Here is a 6,334-nt window from a genome sequence, read left to right on the forward strand (position 1 = left end):
TCTCTCTCTATAAAAAAAAAAAAAATTGAGACTGATTGATGTTCATCTTTTTTTCTTGTCACAGAAACTGCCACCTGAGAATATAAACAAAGGGAAACTTTAATGAGAACTTGTCTGGAATGCACAACTCGGTGTTTCTTGGCAAACTGTCTGCGGATTTTATCAGTTAGGAATCCATGGAGCCTTTCTACTGTGCAATAACTTCTGTATTTATTGGATTTTTTGTAATGATATTTGGCATGTGCAGGTACATCTTTGTGGGGTTTCATATGGAGTTAGTTTTGAAATGTGCTAAAAAAAAAACTTTTTTCTTTTCTTTTCTAAAATGCGATAACTGGAAAGGAGTCACCCTAAATCCAAATTTTCTTTTTCTTCTTCGCTCCTTTAAGGAAGCTTATTATCATGTGTGAGTAAAACGGTGCAAAGCAGTAAGCTTTTTAAAGTTCAAATAATTGTTTTCTATATAAACATGCAGCAGCGGACTACAATCCACTCCCTCATACAGGCCTAAAGCACTGAATGTCAGCCTGACAATAAAACATCATGCTGGATTTTAAAAATCCAATGGTATCTTAAAGACCCGATAAGGTACCACTTTAACTTAGTTACTACTTAGTCCTTTAAATTTATTCAGGGAATATGTCCTTTTAAATATTGGCGTGTGAATAATTTCAAAATGCAGTTACTGTATTGCTGTCCTTGCTTCAGTCAGGACGTAAATAAAGGTTGCACTTAGTGGAGCCTTAACTGATACTCAGTACATTCCCAGTGTAGGATTAAAATACCATATTTAAATGAATATGTTGAATAAGTTAAGACTACTTGTGATTAATGTGAGAAGGAGAACAGTCCTGTTTATGGTTTGTAAATATTTTCTTTTTTTTTCTATATGTTAAAGTAGCCCCGACTGTACGTGAACCATGGCCTAAAACTTAACAATCAGAAGACCAGCTGCTTGCATCATCCACAGTATATGCTACGTGTAACTACCATTCATTATTGCTTTATCACAACCACTTGATTATCTCCCCCACTCCCCCGCCCCCCATGTTACTCAAAAGCCATTTGTTAAGCTCGAGCTACTTCAACAGTTGTAACAGTCTTCGATTCATTCTCCATCTCCCTCTCGTGTCTGCCGTGGCATCTCTCTCCGACCCGGGTTGACTCCCCGTGTCCCCTTAGGGCCCACAAAATGGTTCCAAATGAAATTCATATCAATATGTGTTAGCGTGTGTGTGTTCTCCTCTCTCCGCGGTGTGCTCTAAGCCTCTCTCCGACGGCGTCTTTTCACAGTTCACTAGCTCAGATTCATGCATTAGAGCGGCTTTTTAAAAGGAAGCCTGTTCATTCGCCCCACAAAGTGATACGGGTTTAACTCTCAGTAACAGATTTTGAGACAGTGTGCGTGTTCGTGACTTTTGAGGATTATGTTTTCTTTTTTTTCTGCATCGTTCATCCTGAAATGAATCTGGTAGAGAGAAAAAAAAGTACATGAGTTATGATCATTTTGAGCACAGCTGCAATGGGGAATGGCCGAGAGACCTTGAGTAGGGTCTATTCTTATGGTACGAATGAAAGATTGGAACTGAGAAATGAAGGAGTGTGTGAAAGAAATGGATGGAGAGAGAGAGAGAGAGAGAGAGAGAGAGAGAGAGCAAGCAAGACCTTGACCAGGGAGAAGAGCCATTTAAATGAAATTGGAAGCATATGAAAAGTTTTTTTTTGTACCCAAACGCACATCTACTGGCCACATCTTATAACGGAGCGTGAGGGGAAGGGGGGGTGGCGGGGGAGACGGCAAAGCCACACGAAAGGAGATCGAGACATACATCTTTGGGTTTTTTATATACTTCAATTTTCACAGTCATCTTAAAGTTTGACCCGCCATTTTGGCCTATTGTCAGGTTTCATCTGCACCAGTTTTTGTTTGGATAGAAAAAAATATGCTGTATCTTGTATGCAAATTCCTCCTTTTTTTTGTGATTTTTAGAAAGGAAATGATGTTCAAGCTCTCCATAAGCTAGTTCAATACGTTTTAGGGAATTCACGGGAGACGTGAGATCGGCTGAAGATCTGCTTTCGGCTCGCTCACACACCACGCATGAGAGCAAAAATCGAGATCCTGTTGTATTCATTCTAGAAAAAAAACTCAATTCAGTTAAAGGCTAAAATGAGGCATACAACTATGAAATATTTCACATCCACGTGATGAACGGTGGAACCCAGACAGAGATCCAAATCCCACATGGACATTCAGTCTTACAATATGTTTACAGTGTTGAAGTATGCCATGAATGAAATATGTGTAAGTGTTTAAAAATGATAAAGTATTGTTTTCTCCGATGTTCTTTCAAATGCCATAGCAGTTTTTTTTGTATGATTATCCTGGTGGAGGGATTTTATCTTCATGAATATGTTTCTGTATGATTACTTGTTCACTGTATGGGAAGACAATTTTTGAAATGTAATATTGCAGAATCATGCCAGATTATTATTTTTTTCTAACAAGAGTGGTGCCATTATTGACTTTTGGTCTCTTCAATGTATTTTTTTTTTTTTTATGTCTTTTTTTTTTTAATGAATGAATTTCCTGTTGTTGCTTTGGTAAAGCTATCCTCCATGGATGTAAAAAAATAAAAATAAAAATAAAGATAGAGGAAGAATCTTTGAATGCAGGAAGACTTTTCCAAATCAATTTTCTGAGACATTCATGAACATTATGTTTTGTTTTTGTTTTTTCTTTCCTCATGGTTGGTTGAAGGTCTTGTGACAGCACTTACAACTGTAATTTTAAAATACATTTTCATATTTCACTTTTCACAACTTTCACTTACACTCTTTGTAAAAAAAAAAGATAGTTTCTGTTCTTTTTGGGGAGAGTGCATCATTGTGAAAAAAAGTGATTTCAGAACAGTACACATCTGCTGTTTGGAACATATATGTATTTTTGTAATGTGTTGAAAAATCAATACAAGAAAGCCAACACTTCAATAAATGTTGCAATTGCTCTATGATTGAAGCAACTCTTCCTTCTGATTATTTCATCTTCCCCTATACCACCACGATTAATAACTAGGGCTGTGACGATATGCAATATGAAATCCAAACCGCGACACTCAGATCCACGAACCTGAGTCGTGGAGTGAGAAAGCAGAATTGCGACACACGCCTTTCAACTCCCAGAGTTGTCCTTCGTGTCCAGATCCAATGCTACCACATCTTTAAATTACTTTTAGTCCTTTTGGTACCTTGTGTCCCTTTTGTTGGGTAACTATAGCGAACTGTAAAGACGGCTAAAAGTGAAGGGTGGGGGGACACCAGTAACGCTAACGGAGGTGTAACATTATGAGGGACCGCTGTCCTGACTCAGGTGCCTGGGTCTGTTCAGACGGTTCAGTAAACTGCCGTTAGCGTCCTTAGCGCCGGAATTAAGCGCTGACATGATGATAGTGGATGATTGCTAGCTGGCTGGGGGCCGATTGTGGATGTCCCCCCTGGCTGGGGCTGTAATGATAGTGGATGGTTGCTAGCTGGCTGGGGGCTGACTGTGGATGTCCCCACCAACCGGGGCTGTAGTGATAGTGGATGGTTGCTAGCTGGCTGGGGGCTGACTGTGGATGTCCCCCCCAACCGGGGCTGTAATGATAGTGGATGGTTGCTAGCTGGCTGGGGGCTGACTGTAGATGTCCCCCCCCCAGCCGGGGCTGTAATGATAGTGGATGGTTGCTAGCTGGCCGGGGGCTGACTGTGTCCCCGGGGCTGTAATGATAGTGGATAGTTGCTAGCTGGCTGGGGGCTGACTGTGGATGTCCCCCCCAGCCGGGGCTGTAATGACAGTGGATGGTTGCTAGCTGGCTGGGGGATGATTGTGGATGTGTTCCCTGGCCAGGGCTGTAATGACAGTGGATAGTTGCTAGCTGGCTGGGGGCTGACTGGAGATGTGTCCCTGGGCTGGGGCTGTAATGATAGTGGATGGGTGCTAGCTGGCTGGGGGCAGACTGTGGATGTGTCCCCTGGCCGGGGCTGTAATGACAGCGGATGGTTGCTAGCTGGCTGGGGGCAGACTGTGGATGTGTCCCCGGGGCTGTTGTCAACTTTCATAACGACTGAAGCCTCAGAGCATTGGGAGACTCAAGCAGAAGACAGGGGTGTGCTAGCTAGCTAAATTACCATTAGATTAGTCATCTATCTTTACAGTTAACGTTACTGATGAATTTGTGGGTTAGCCCAGAGTTGTTAACTGTGGTCAAAACACCCATGCTAAAAATAACTGAGCATGTTGAATGCTGTCGTATTCTGACGTTACCCACCAAGAATATTGGCATTGGCTACTTGTCAACTAGCACCTTTACAGTAGGCACCAAAGCACTTTTTCTCTTTGGTCCCCCTACTGGTTGGGAACGGAACTGTCCATTATTGTTACCGGTACATTATTCTTATGTCTCATTCCAAGGAGTTAATGAACCACTGAAACAATTTTGGAAACGTTGTTTTAAGGTACAAAAGACGCTTTGGTGTTGGATCGATCAATATTGAAATCAATCAGTATCAGTAAATAAGGTCTCTGTTGTGTGTTGCAAAGTGACATGCAATCAATGACAAATTGATCCCGCAAACCCTCCCCTAAAAAAAAAGAATCAAGGTTGCACTGAATCGTGGGTCAGGAATTGAATCCCGGGTTTGGTGTATCGTTACAGCCGTATTAATAACACACATTGGAACAGCTTTATACATCATAGTTCTAGTGACAGCTACAAGATCATAATACAAAACTTGGTTGACATTCCAGCCCATTTCTTGTGAAATACCACATCTGTCTGAAATGTTTTATTAACTTCTGTAGGAGGCTGAGCCAAAATAACAGCGTTAGTTTAGTCAGCATTCCTTGAAAACTCTAATTCCACACAAGTGAGTCATGCATTTAAACTCTATCAACTGAGTTATGTACTAATAATTTAGCACGACTCCCAATGTGATGTTGGCGTTAGGGTGTGGAACATTGTTTTAATGCCAACTACAATCCGACCGTGACTGAGCCAAACAGGATTTCAACTTATGGTTATGCCTTTAATACAAACTATCCAAAACATCACAAACTAAAATCTAATGTATCCCCCTTGCTATTTATTTTGCATATATTATGGAATGTATGGGTTTATAATATCCAACATAGGCTATATACCGTGCATAAAGCAGAATAATGAACAAAGAATTTGTTTTTAAGAATTTGACCATGATTGCATACGAAAACAAGGTTTTTTTGAGCATATTTCAAACAATTCGTCCTGACTCATTCACAAAATAGAAAAGTGTTTATTCTGCATGTTTGCTTTGTTCCAAAAGAGAAGCCCTCTCATAACCCTGAGTTACATAACAGCTAAAAATGTAACATTTTTGTCCCTTTTTCAGACATTCTTAGTTTTCACTAACACCTTACTACCACTACTTTTACACTACTTTTTGGAATTCATGGTCAATAACCCTAATTTATATAGAATTCTACCTAATATTTGAGTTAAAAAAACAGAAATTATGAATTATTTTGTCTGATAGTTAAAACCCTCTGAGCCCTAAGACCACTTTTACAGTTCATAGTCCGTCTGGATGTTATTTTACAAAAAAGCTTGTAAAACATCAACCCTGTTGTCTCCAGTCAAGATATGAACATTATTTTTTTTCAGGACAAACTGGGTTATTAGAATATTTGGGTTGCAGTGAGGTCACTTGAATGTTAAAAATGGTTGTAGGACCTTAAAGACAAATAAATAAATAAAACGGAACATGAATCTTCCAGATATGTATTGATATCACAGACAGATAAGTAATACATAGCCATTTTCCTTTCTAAAACACTTCTCATATGTCTTGGGAATCACACTGTGAAAAAATAATCATTATAACTTATACAGTTGACAAAATACATACATTTTTTCAAATAAAGTCCAGACGCTTTTGCTCTCATGACATTTACTTATGCCAATAATCAACGTAATAATGACATATGTATTGATATTACACCCACAGCAATGCTACACATGCATTTGTGTGTCTAAAACAGTTTTTCTCTAAGCAAAAATAAACATAATAAACATTGTAACTCATATAAAAAACATACTATTTATATTTCTTCAAAAAAGGCCCAAATATATGTCAAATCTCAAACCAGTGGGGCCATTTCCTCCACAAAACGGTAGAAATCTATCTTGTTCCGCTATAAAATCTTTGATCGCATATGAGACTGGTGTGACCACAGTGTGACTGGGAACTTTGACCTCTTTAGGACTCCATACTCTTTGGGTGACGTTGTCTCCCATATATGGGCATACTGCTTCCT

At 39.5% G+C, this 6,334-nt stretch overlaps 1 protein-coding gene across 6 annotated transcripts in view; it reads left to right on the forward strand.

Moving 5' to 3' along the window:
- bcl11bb (BCL11 transcription factor B b) overlaps positions 1–6,334 on the forward strand; it is a 45,232-nt gene that overhangs the window by 28,246 nt on the left and 10,652 nt on the right. For 5 of the 6 annotated variants that reach the window (XM_032543389.1, XM_032543387.1, XM_032543388.1 and 2 more), the window contains one exon: positions 1–3,014. This exon is cut by the window's left edge and continues 2,191 nt beyond it. The gene's annotated coding sequence lies outside the window, so the exon portion shown is untranslated. Of the gene's footprint in view, positions 3,015–5,600; positions 5,607–6,334 lie in introns of those variants that run through there. The other variant, XR_004336253.1, reaches the window with a different exon arrangement.

This window comes from Etheostoma spectabile, chromosome 18 (genome assembly GCF_008692095.1).
Source record: "Etheostoma spectabile isolate EspeVRDwgs_2016 chromosome 18, UIUC_Espe_1.0, whole genome shotgun sequence".
Lineage (NCBI taxonomy): Eukaryota > Metazoa > Chordata > Actinopteri > Perciformes > Percidae > Etheostoma > Etheostoma spectabile.